Source organism: Pan troglodytes, chromosome 19 (genome assembly GCF_028858775.2).
Source record: "Pan troglodytes isolate AG18354 chromosome 19, NHGRI_mPanTro3-v2.0_pri, whole genome shotgun sequence".
Classification (NCBI taxonomy): Eukaryota; Metazoa; Chordata; class Mammalia; order Primates; family Hominidae; genus Pan; species Pan troglodytes.
In genome coordinates this window covers 58,451,907-58,465,049 of record NC_072417.2, presented here as the reverse complement: position 1 = coordinate 58,465,049, position 13,143 = coordinate 58,451,907, and positions in this window count along the sequence as shown.

Here is a 13,143-nt window from a genome sequence, read left to right as displayed (position 1 = left end):
TCCAGCCTTCCTAGCAGGTGGGTTGGGAGCATGTGACTAATTCTGGCCAATGAGTGAAATGGAAGAGACACGCATCACTTTTGGGTTGAAACGTGGCTGAGTGGGAAGGAGGTCTCCAGGCTTTCCCATCTCGTGCAGAGACTCCCACCAACCCCCTCTGGATGTGTAGCCTAAGGGAGAAGTAAATCCTCACTGAAATTTTGAGACTAACTTGTTACCACAGCATAACCTCGCTGATCCTGACTATTAGCAAGGATAGCCCGTGTAATAGTTTGGACATTTGGAAATTTTCTTTCTCATTGAAATTTCCCACATTTTTTTTTCTTTCCTTCTTAATGCATTTAAGTGCTTATTCTATATTGAGAATATAATGGGAGGAAACAAATAATTCTTGAAAGGAAAGAGAAATTGCAAAACGGGTGATGTTTAACTGGAGTTGTTTCATGCTTGGTACCCTGTGGGGGTATAACTCGGGTGGTGGAGTAAATGGAGAGTGACACAGATTTTGGTCAGATAGAGCCATAGGGAGTGACGTCTGGGGCAGGGCGTATTTATGCTATCAAGATGGCATTTCTGGTCACAGCGGCCCGCTTTCCTTTTAATAGTTTCTATATTCCTACTCTATATAAAACTCTGTGTTTAAGTGTGAGCACAGAGCCACAGGTCATATTTGGCCAGGGTTGGAGAGAGTAGGGGAGGAAGAATTCATTGGCAGATGAGGACACAGCACAAATTTGGATTTTGGCATGCGTTTTCCAGCAGTTGCATGAAGGAAACCCGATCTTCCCTTCAAGACATCTCATTTTTGCCTTCCACCTGGACTTGTTCTCGGGGATCTGCTTTCCAGTCCAAAGGGACCGTTTCCTTTCTGTCCCTTAATGCCTGTGCTAGTTGTTATTTGCCGTGATGTCTGTTGCTATCGTTCCTTTATTTCAATTCCACTCCTGGGCCTGGCCTAGGAGGCTCTCCATGCTCCCAACAGTTCTCTCCCCCGTAACTCCCTGGCCATTAACCTGTTTTATTGTCATGGTTTGATGGTGAAAAGTTGCTCTTTGCTTTCCAAAATGACAGCTAGCTGATGCGTTTGTCCCATCCCTATCATTGTGGGCACTTATGTGGATGGCTGATTTCATAGGAATGGGGAGGGATATGGATTCACTTCTTCCTGCCAAAGTGGGTAAAAATATACCACAGTCCTTCCCCCAAAGAGGTAGATATTTGAGCCAGTTCTTTATCTGCCTCAGAGCAAGGATTCTCAGTGCTGGCTGCAAAGTCGAACCACCCGCAGGGTTTCACTAATACTAATGTACAGCTCCGTCTTCATATAAAGAGATCGTTTTTTTCTTTTTTGGAGTTGGGTGTTGGCGTTCATTTAATCATTCACTAATCAACAATCAACAGTGATTGATGAATGATGATCAAGTGATGTCTTATGCTACGGACTATCCTAGGGGCTGGGGATATAGCGATAAGAAAGACAAACCCCCTTCCCCATTCCAGCAGAGGTTACATTGTAGTTGAGGAGTGAGGACAGGCACTAAATAAGCCTCACAATAAGTAACCAGAGTAATTTCAGACGGTGACATGTGCTGTGGATGAAGGTAGGGAGTGTAATGGAGGGAGCCTGAGGCAGGTGTGTTGTTCACTTAATATGGATGCTTCTGGAAGGTTCACCGAGAAGGTGACAATGAGGCTGGTATTTGAAAGGCAGGAGGTGACCTGTCATGAAATGTCTGGGGCGGAGTGGTCAAGGCTGAGGGAACTGGGGATTCACCTGTCCTCAGACAAGAATTGGCTTAGGATACTTCAGGACCAATAAACAAGGCCAGTGTGCCTTGAGGAAGAAACTGACGGCAGAAAACCAAGGTAGAGAAATGAAAAAACGGAGAGACATAGAGTCAGATCTGCAGGGTGCAGGCTTGCTGGGAGAAATGATTTGCCTCCATAGTAGTGATTTCTAAAGGTGAAAGCAGGCAGCTTCTCACCACCAGCCAACTACCCACGCGTTCTGAGGCAGCCAGGTCTACGGGCAGGTTCCTCTCACGCCCCCCATCCTTCCCTCCTGTTTCTGGGACCTGTTGGGACCACTGTGCAGGTGGGACAGGTTGCTGTGGCAGTGCTGTGTCCTGCTTTGCCTGGGGCCTGAAGTCCAAGTCTTCTCTTTCTTTGAGAGCAACGTGGATCAGGTTGTGTCTTTTCTGGACCTCAGTTTCTTTATAGGATGTCGTGAGGATGAAAGAGTAGCATATGTGAGGTTGCCTCCCGCGTCTGATCATCTGAGACACAGAACACACTTGGGGAACGTTGGTTTCCATTCCTCCTCCTCTGAAATAGCAAAAAAGGACAGAGAAAAGACACTTTCTTTTCCCAACAATTTTGAATGACAGTAACAGAACTCTGTATCTCTTACTGAAAACTAATTTTATTGAGGTTCAATTGATATATAAAAAGCTGTACATATATAGGGCTGGACGCGGCGGCTCATGCTTGTAATCCCAGCACTTTGGGAGGCGAGGCAGGTGGATCACCTGAGATTAGGAGTTCGAGACCAGCCTGACCAACATGGCAAAACCCCATCTCTACTAAAAATACAAAAATTAGCTGGGCACCTGTAATCCCAGCTACTCGGGAGACTAAGGCAAGAGAATCACTTGAACCCGGGAGGAGGATGTTGCAGTGAGCTGAGATCATGCCACTGTACTCCAGCCTGGGCAACAAGAGAGAAACTCTATCTCAAAAAACAAACAAACAAACAAACAAAAACTGTATGTATTTAATATATCCAACTTGATGAGTTTACGGATTAGAATAAAGCATGACTCATGCCTGTAATCCTAGCACTTTGGGAGGCTGAGGCGAGTGGATCATGAGGTCAGGAGATCGAGACCATCCTGGCTAACACGGTGGAACCCCGTCTCTACTAAAAATACAAAAAATTAGCTAGCGTGGTGGTGCATGCCTGTAGTCCCAGCTACTTGGGAGGCTGAGGCGGGAGAATGGCATGAACCTGGGAGGCAGAGCTTGCAGTGATCCAAGACCGCACCACTGCACTCCAGCCTGGGTGACAGAGTGAGACTCCATCTCAAAAAAAAAAAAAAAAAAAAAATCATGAAACCATCATCACCAACAAGGCCATAGACATACTCAACACCTTTCAAAGTTTCCTCCCATCCCCATTATCATGATTATTATTGTGGTAAGAACAGTTAAGACAAGATCTAGTCTCTTAACAGATCTAATTATACTATATACTAACTATTTTCCCTGTGTTGTTTGTTGTATCTCTTACGTAACTGGAACTTTGTACCCTTTGACCATCTCCCCACTTCTCCCACTCCCCAGCTCCTGGAAACCATCGTTCTACTCTCTGCTTCTATGAGCTGAACTATTTTAGATGTTACGTATCAGTGGACTCATGCAGCATTTGTCTTTCTGAGTTGGCTTATTTCACTTAGCATAATGTCCTTTGGGTAGATCCATGTTGTTGCAAATAGCAGGATTATCTTCATTTGTAAAGGCTGAGTAATATTCCATTGTGTATAGATGCCAGATTTTCTTTATTCATTCATCTGCGGAAGGACATTTAGGTCATTTCCATATCTTGGCTATTGTGAATAACACCACAATAAATCTTGATGAAATCTCATTGAGAAATAAACAACGTGTAACTATGATTGCTTTTAAACCTGAGGAATGGCTGCTGCCCAGACTGAAAGAAAATCGAAAATACTGTTGTTATCTGACTCCCAGAATAGCCGGCTCCTCCTCACTTAACTCTTACGGTTAATCTCCAGCCCCCAGAGGTGGGCCTCTTACACTTCCTTATCAGGGCACAGAGCATTTCTCAGGCGCTCTTTCCAAACACGAAGGACCGTAGTTTTAGCTGCAAGATCTGAGTTTATGTCCAGTCTTTATTTAACAAACAAATGTGTTCTAAGCTGCATTTTGCTTTCTACTTCCTGAAGTTAATAACTATTCTCATTGCGCGCTCCTTTCCCAGCAAAAAATTGTGGGACTTGAATAATGGAGTATTTTCCTGTCTCCAGTTGGATGACAAGAACTTAAAATTATTTTTAGAAACGCAGTTGCCCAGAGTGAGTGTAATTCTAACAGGGTTGTCTCCACTCCCTGTTTGTTTTAGCTGGTTCTCACTATGTTTGAATGAGAGTGCAGGCCAAACCACAGTCAACTCTGAATCCTTGTAAAAAACCTCCATTCAGTACCTTCTCCCTAGCTCGGCTGTTGAGGAGTGCTACAGGTAATACCCCGTTTTGATGGTTTCCTGTTGTGTTGTCATTTGCCTATATACATGTCAGTCACATATTAAGATTCTCCAGAGAAACAACATCTATATCTATATCTTTATCTATCTATCTACAGCTATGTCTCTAACTCTGTCTATAGATATGGCTGTATCTACAGATATCTCTGTGTGAGAGGAGATTTATTGTAGAAATTGGCTCACTTGGTTATGGAGGCTGAGGAATCCCACAATCTGCCATCAGCAAGCTGGAGAACCAGAGAATCCAGTGGTGTAATGTTCAGTCTGAGTCTGAAGGCCTGAGAATCGGGTGGTGCAGTGGTTTGAGTCCCAGTCCGAGCCCAAAGGCTCGAGAGCCAGGAAGGCAGAAGCTGGATGTCCCAGCAAACATGGCAAGAATTTGCCCTGTCTCTGTCTTTGTGATCTATTTGGGCCCTCAGTGGATTGGGTGGGCCCTCAGTGGGTTGGATGGGCCTACAGTGAATTAGATGGACCCTCAATGGATTGGATGGGCCTGCAGCGGATTGGATAGGCCCTCATTGGGCTGGATGGGCCCTCGGTGGATTGCATGGGCCCACAGTGGGTTGAATGGGCTCTCAGTGGATTGGATGAGCCCTCAGTGGGTGAATGGGCCCTCTGTGAGTTCGATGGGCCCTCAGTGGATTGGGTGGTGCTAACCTGCATGGGTGAGGATGGATCTTGTTTATGCGCTCCACTGGTTCAAATGTTAATCTCTTCCAGAATCACCCTGACAAATACACTGAGAAATACTGTTTTATCCCTTAGCCCAGTCAAGTTGACACATCATAAAATTAACCATCACAGTCACAGAATATTGTCCTATACTCAAGTCATAACTTGTCATGTAGACAAGTTAGCATCCATAAGGTACAGTGGTCATGGAATCTGAACACTTGTCTGGGAGTCATGGCTTTGCTACTTTCTAACCATGTTGCTCTCACACCTTTAAATGGAGAGAGGACCGCACCATACTCACAATGGAATCAACCTCTTGTGACCTTTGTGAGAACTGAAATCTGGGTTTTGCAAACTCTGAAAAGTCTCTGAATACCAGAGGTTCCTGAGAGTCTTCCTACAGCTCAGGAGTGTGCTCAGTTGCCAGGAGGGAGGCTGAGCTCTTGGGACATTCAAAGTGAGAGGATGTTCCTAACACTTCATTCTAGCAGCTCCAAGGAGCTAGACAGAGAAAAGAGAAAATGAGAAGAGGCACAGTCTTGAGTTGGTGTGAGGCAATGGCAGGGGGAGGCAACAGCTTGTGAGGACAGGGAGGAGAAGTAGCCCTTCCAACATTTCCTAGACGATAGTGCCTGGTGTGTGGTCTGGCCTCATCGCTAGCTTGGCGCCTTCCTTGCTTCTCTTTTAGCCGACATCGGAAGTTGCTGTTTCTCCCTTGCTCAGGGCCAGGTGGCCTGTGAGGCTCACAAGGCTCTCCAAGAGGGGAACTTGCCTCCTCCCCTAATTGCCTTCATTCTTGTGTCATCATGTAGAAAATCATTTACAATGAAGTGGAATCTAGCCTGGCTTAGCTGTGAGTATCTGGATTTCCACTTTCATAGAATACAAAGGCAAATTACAGCATCACCGTTAACAGTGGCTGGACCCTGGAGACCTCATGACTTTCCAGGCTCCTCACTTGCTGGTGTGCTAGGGCTGTGGCGAGGGTTAAATGTGGCCATGCACCTGTCATTGGTCAGCCCCCAGTGTGGTTCAGAGGGACGTGATAGAAGAATTATGTACTTTCAGAATTTCAGCCTCTAGTTTATAGATGAGACCATGAAAATGATTTGTCTATGCTCATACAACTCATTAGTGGCTGGTCTGGGACAAAGCTCCAGTCCCCTGATAGCCACTCAAGGTGCTCTTCTCACTTGTGCGTGGCTGAGAACACAAGGAAAGGAGAACTTGCCTCATCTTTATGGCTGGGGCTAGAGCAGAGTGACATCAATGTAACTGGGTTTATGTGTCCCAAAACACGAGGGCTGCTAGGTAAAATACAGGATGCCCAGGTCAGCAAAGGCTTTTTGGGATGTACTTACACTAAACATTTATTTGCTGTTTATCTGAAATTCAGACTGAACTGGGCATCCTCCATTTTTATTTTCTAAGTCTGGCAACCCTGTGAGAGATGAAATTCACATTAAAACTATTTAGCAAACCAAACGATGGCTGTGTAACCTTGTCTTGGTCTCCACTTAGAGGCAGAATCTCAGTGCTTTCTGAAAGTTCTTAGGAGGCCCGTAGCTACATCTGCAGTGGTGCCAAATCTCCATATGAAACCAGAACAATTCAATCGCTTATTCACAGTCTAGATGTTTGCACCGGGTAGACAAAATATTGAAATGTTTGGCAGAATTGCTCAATTGTCCTTTCGAAGTCTGGCATCTTGCAGCTGCAGCCTTGGAGTTCATCCTGTGCTGGGACGGTATCTACAGCCCAGCTCTCTCATCTGTGATGACCCTGTAGTGTCTCTCCCCTCCTTTCTTAATGAGGCTGGGACATGCTACTAGAATTTTCAAGGATTTAGCTGAAGTCTGGACATGCTTTGCATTTTGTTCATTTTTTGGCCCGAGACTCAAATGTATGTACAGTTGTTTTACTTCAGTCTGCTGATAAAGCTCAGACTTCTGCAGACTTCTTTTTCTTAGTTTCTGTTAGGCAGGAAACCCAGAAAAAAATTCAGACTTTTTTTTTTTTTTTTTTTTTTGCCCCAAGAGCACAATGAACTGCAATAAATCCTGTACATATAACAACACTTTGACCTCGTTAAGAAGATGGATGAAGAACAGTGATTTCAAACAGCACTGGAAGCCCCTAGCAGCTCAGGGCTCCTTCTGGAGGAAGGTGCATTCATTGATTCAGTTATTCATTCATTCAACTGACTTTACTAACCCTGTGTGGCATAGGAGAGAGATGAGCAGCTGGGGAATACAGCAGATAGAAACACAGACTTGATGGCCAGTAGGCCTGGGTTCTGTTCTTGGTTCTGTCACCTATTAGTTGTGTAATCTTGGCCAGTTACTTCATGTCTCTGCACCTCCATTTGTTTGTTCATCTGTAAAATAGGATGAATAACAGTTCCTACTTCATAGGATTGTTCTGAGGATTAAATGAGAATTCATGTAACTGCTTAAGAACAGCGTCTGACATTTAGTAAGTACTTATAAATGTTAGCTATTGTGTTGGACGCATAGCTATGGAGATGCTTTGATCTCAGAAAGGGCAGGCTCTTCTCCCTAAAGGTGAAATTCAGAGTTATTGTTTGGCAAAGCTGGCTCTGAGTCATGGCTGAGGAGCCTTGTGCTGTGTGTCACAACTAGTTGTCTCATTCCCCTTGGCTAGCAATTGGTCTAGGAATGGCCCTGATCCCTAGTTCTGGCTAATGGGATATAAATGACCACTTTCTTGCTTTTCTGACCAATAAAGGAAAAAAACAGAAAAGAAAAAGAAAGGTCCCTTTGACCTGGAAGCTGGTTATGATGCTTGGAGATACAGCAACCATTTTGTGACCTTGAGGTCACAGCCTAAGGACAAAGGTCAATGTGCTAAAGGAGGTAAAAAGAAAGAACCCAGGTCTCTAAGGCTATGTTCGAGTAACTTCACCAGATAGCCTACTTCCAGACCTCTTAAGTGATGAAAATTAACATCTATTTTTTTAAACCACTGTAACCACATTTTCCATCATTTGCAGCTAAATGGATTTTTCCTTGGTAAAACCAAATAAGCAAAAAAGCAGTCTCTTTCCTCAAGGAAATCACAGCCAAGTACAGGCAAAAATGCCATGTATTCTAGTACAATAAAATGAACTAGCAAAGTAAACAAAGTGCTCTGTGCACACAGAAAAGAAACAGTTAGTAGGCAATGGGGGTATTTTATTGGATTATAAAGATCCAACTCTGCATGATCTCAGTGTATGACTTAATCACCCATCATCTGGTTCTCAATCAGAATACCCTTCCACAGAAAAAAGAGGCAAAATCCTCCACCTCAGGGACAGATGATGATCACTCACCTTTATGCTTCCCAGGTCAATGCTGAAGCATCCTTTTCTGTTTCCTTCTTGGTCGCAGCTCTCAGGACACTGACCCTCACTGTGTGGCCTGAAATCCTGCTGCTTTATTCTTAACACTGAAGTCTGGCATATCTGCTTGCCATCTGTTCCTCCTGCCTACTTCCAGCCTACAGTCCTTGCTGGAAGATTTGTTGCTTGTGGTCTGTGCTTGGTTTGGGTCAAAGACAAAAGGACAAAAGGATTTGTAGAGAGGAGAAGAAGAGTCTGGGGGCTAAGGATGTCACAGAAAGCATCCTAGAGGGAGGGAGGAGCAGAGAAGTTGGTTGGAGAAGAAAAAGTGAGTTGAAGAAGAACAAGAGATGACTCTGGAGTGGTGAAGAGAGGCTGATGGAGTGAAGGTTTTGGATGCTAGCAGAGTCCAGACTTGATGAGACTAGCAGTAGGGAGTCACTTGAGGTCCCGAAATGAGAATGTAATGATTGTGGAAGGTTCTTTTGGCAGTTGTGGAAAGGCTAGTTTGAAACAGTATTGACTAGGGAATGAAGGAAAATCTGTCAAAAGATTTGCAGTCATGAAAAAAGAGACTGGGTGTGGTGGCTCATGCCTATAATCTCAGCAATTTGGGAGGCCAAGGCAGGCGGATCGCCTGAGCTCAGGAGTTCAAGACCAGCTTGGGAAACATGGCGAAACCCTGTCTCTACAAAAAATACAAAATTTAGCCTGGCATGGTGATGCACGCCTGTAATCCCAGCTACTTGGGAGGCTGAGGTGGGAGGATCGCTTGAGTCTGGGAGGTGGAGGTTGCAGTGAGTGGAGATTGCACCACTGTACTCCAGCCTGTGCGACAAAGAAAGATCTAATCTCAGAAAAGAAAAAAAAGAAAAGGGAGACTCTTCCAAATAATTTCAGAGGCATAATTGACCGTTTAAGTTATATATGGACACTGTACAAAGGCTCTGAGCTGGGGGCTCCACTTTGCTGTCTACAGCATTAGCTTTGCTATCACAACTCATTAACAAGGATTTGCTGACAACAGCCGATTGAAAAGTGAAAACTTCAATCAGTCAATGTTTTGGCCACAGATTTTTTTTTTTTTTCACTTAATTGGGAAGTGGTTTCCGTGTCTTAGAGACACAGCCTATGAGAAGACTTCTTGCTAGATTTGCCTGTCTCAGTTAGAAGAAGGTCATGGCAAATGAAAAAGTTGGAGGTATTGGGTAGTACGGCAGTTCATATAGAATCAAAAAAAATTTTACTACAGCATTAACTGTGTGTCAAGCCGTGGTTTAAAAGCTTTACATATTTGAACTCATTTAATTATCTGAGAAACTATGAGGTTGGCACGTAGCATTCTCCCATTTTACAGATTACATTGTCGTTTCAGGACCTCAAGTGACTCCCTACTGCTAGTCCCATCAAGTCTGGACTCTGCTAGCATCCAAAGCCCTCACTCCATCAGAGGAAGCTGAAGCTGAGGGAGGCTAGGGAGATTGCTCGGTATCATATACCTACTAAATGGTGGAGGCAGCTTCTGAATCCATGCTATAGAGGCTGTCATCTTAACCACCACACTTGACAGCCTCCCATTTTTTAAGCCACATCGCCCAAGAGTAGGACTAAGTCCCTAGGGCTTATGATGGCCATGCCAAAGTCTAGATGTTCCCTAGAAAATAAAGGGAGCACTAATAGAAAAATGGTCCTTCTTCTTCATCTCATTATTGCTGGTCCAGTGCTCATAGGTTTCAACTATGAGCCCTATTGATGAAAAGTGACCCAGGGACCTTACCGAGTACTTACAGCCAATGGGAGTGACTTGCAAATCCTAGTACGCTGACAAAGCCCATGATGAAGAACCGAGTCACCTCCCTTATAATAAACCAACAATCGAGGGAGAGGCACTAATCCAAAAAGGACATTGTGTAACACTTATGAGAGTTTTTGAAAATAGTAGAAGGGCGTGTGAAAGTCAAATTGACGCTTAAGCCTTTTGCATATGGGTGCAAATTATACGGCAGTACAATTAAAAATATCTAATTTGACACTCAAGTCATCTTTGAAATTTTTAGGGTTAACAGAGGCTGTTTTAGGTGAGATAGGGAATGGCTTGTAGCTATGAAGGGAAGGGACGGACGCTATTCAGCGTGGAACTTTTGGGGGTGTTGCCAAAGCAAGTCTTACGAAGTGTCATGATATACCATCTGTAGGAGAAAATCCACAGTGATCACATTTTGATATGAAAGTCATCTCTTGGCTGGGCGTGGTGGCTCATGCTTGTAATCCCAGCACTTTGGGAGGCTGAGGCGGGCGGATCACTTGAGACCCAGGAGTTCGAGACCAGCTTGGCCAACATGGTGAAACCTCGTCTCTACTAAAAATATAAAAAAAATTTAGCTGGGCATGGTGGCAGGTGCCTGTAACCTCAGCTACTGGGGAGGCTGAGGCAGGAGAATCACTTGAACCCAGGAGGCGGAGGTTGCGGTGAGCCGAGATTGTACCATTGCACTCCAGCTTGGGCGACAAGAGTGAAACACCATCTCGGAAAAAAAAAAAAAAAACCCAAAAAGAAAAAAGTCATCTCTTTTAGGTAGATAAGTGCAAACTTAATGAGAATAAATGGTAGCAGAAAAAGTTGTTTTTAATATGGATGAACTCACCGGAATTCCTTTAGAGTGAACTATCAAGTTGCGTGCCTATGATGAAGGGCATGGTGCTTCAAATTACAGTTTAGTTAAAGGACTCTGAAGTCATTGTTTATTGTGACCTGAGCTTGTAGTCTATTGTTAATTTGGGCAGTTAACAAAGGGTTGTTGCAAAGGGTTTTGTTAAGAAAACAAACAGCTACATCTTAAATCGACACCTGAACACTGTATACAGATTCTATTATTACACCTTAAGAAAGAAAAATTGGATGGAAAGAAGATCCAAAATATATGTGGATGGTCAAAAGGACAGAACAAGATAGGGATAGAGAGTCTACCTTAAAGTCAGGCTGAAATGAAAAGACCCCAACCCTTCAATGGGGGGCATGTTCAAAATCTGTAAATCACCCACAGCATAAATCTTTTCCATTTACTTCCCAAAGGCCAATGTAGCAGGTGTGATTACTATTCCACCAACTCAAAATCAACATTGAGCCTCCTCCCTCCTGGGGGGCAGAGGTTCCATCTCAGACAGAATTGGGGCTCTCTCATCTGCCCCATTCCTTCTACCATACTCAGGGACTTCTCAATGTTCCGAAGGCCTAGCACAGAGCAGAGTGTTGGCAAGGCCTCTATGGCTTTTGGTCTATGCTTATTACTGTCGAAGTACCTGTTGTTCAAACTAAAGTGGTCCTTTGACGTTTGATAGTTTTGCATGTTTCTTAGCCATGAGAATCTTTGCTGAAACCAGGACTTCAGAGTGTGGGGTTTAGTTCTCCCAACTGTACAACTCAGCCTTTTATGGCAAGGTAGGCTTCCTTCAAATACCCACACTTAGGTACTCCTGTTGATCATTGATCTGAGCATAATAGGCTGCATTAAAAGACAACATTTTTTTAGAAAGGTAAATATCACAACTGCCATAGAAACATAAAATTAATATATATAAAATATTTCAGTTAACTGTTAATGAGAAGACCAGTAAGATGATTAAACCAGTTCAAAGGAGAACTCAAAGAATGCACACACACATAGTCAATCAAATACTAAAATCAATTTTCTAATATATGCAAAACTGGTTAATATCCACTGAGCAACAACCAACTGCATCTCTAGTAGACAAATCCATTTGTATTTTTATGGACAAGAGTCATCTGCATTACTATCAGTTTTCCATAACTTACATAGCAGTAAGATTTCTCAGTAGCAACAAGGCACAGATCTTTGTAGATCAAGTAACTCAGAAGGATGTACCTAGTATTTGATTGAAAGGATACCCAGTAAACATTTTTGCTTATTTTTTTTTCAATTGATGCAGGTCAGTAATTTTTATTGCAACTGGAAGACAATACGTCACAGAAACTTTATGGTAGGTCTGGGGAAAAGTGTTATTTACAATAAGTGATGAAATAGTTTGTCTTTGGCAATATGATTACATATGAAGAATGCAAAATGCAGGTATGGATGCCTTCCAAGCAACACCATCAAGTCCCTAGGGTTGGGCTGATGGCGCCTGCCTCCACATTGTTTCTTTAGGTTCACACGAACATCACTGAACATCACGTTCTTTCTCCTTTATGGTCCTCCCTTTCTATTCATGATATTGGCAGTTTCATACAGAAAATACAGAAAAAAAATTGGTTTTTGAAAAATTAATACTCTTGTAAATTAATTTGGCCATGTAGGTCTATTGGCCAACCAAGGTCAGACGACCCTAAGCATCAATAATAAACCTCTTGGTCGTCTGATCGCTTTGTCACTTTTTGTTTGTTTGTTTTGTTTTTTTCCCGTAAAACAAAACTCAGAAATGTTACAGAATCAGAGTATTAATTTTTCCTCCACATTTTTACCATGGCAGTATTAAGTAGCGAGTGTGAATGACGCAGCATGAAACTGATTACTGAATCAGCTATGAGCTCAGATGGCCTCAACATACATACTCAAGAAATGTTGCATGTTTAAATATTGCATGTTTAAATAACTGAGAGTATGCTAAATCTCATCTAAAAAAAGGAGGAGAAGGGCTGGGGAACTCAGGCCACAGTCATGAAAGGATGAATACAATTTCTAGGTTTAATAGGTTCACCATATCGAAGTTTTTGAGAATCCGATATGGAATATCAATTATTTTGCAAAAGGTAGAGAAAGCAGTTCTCAACTTTTGCAAATGAAATACAGTGGAAAAACACTGTTGTATATATTCCAAATAAATA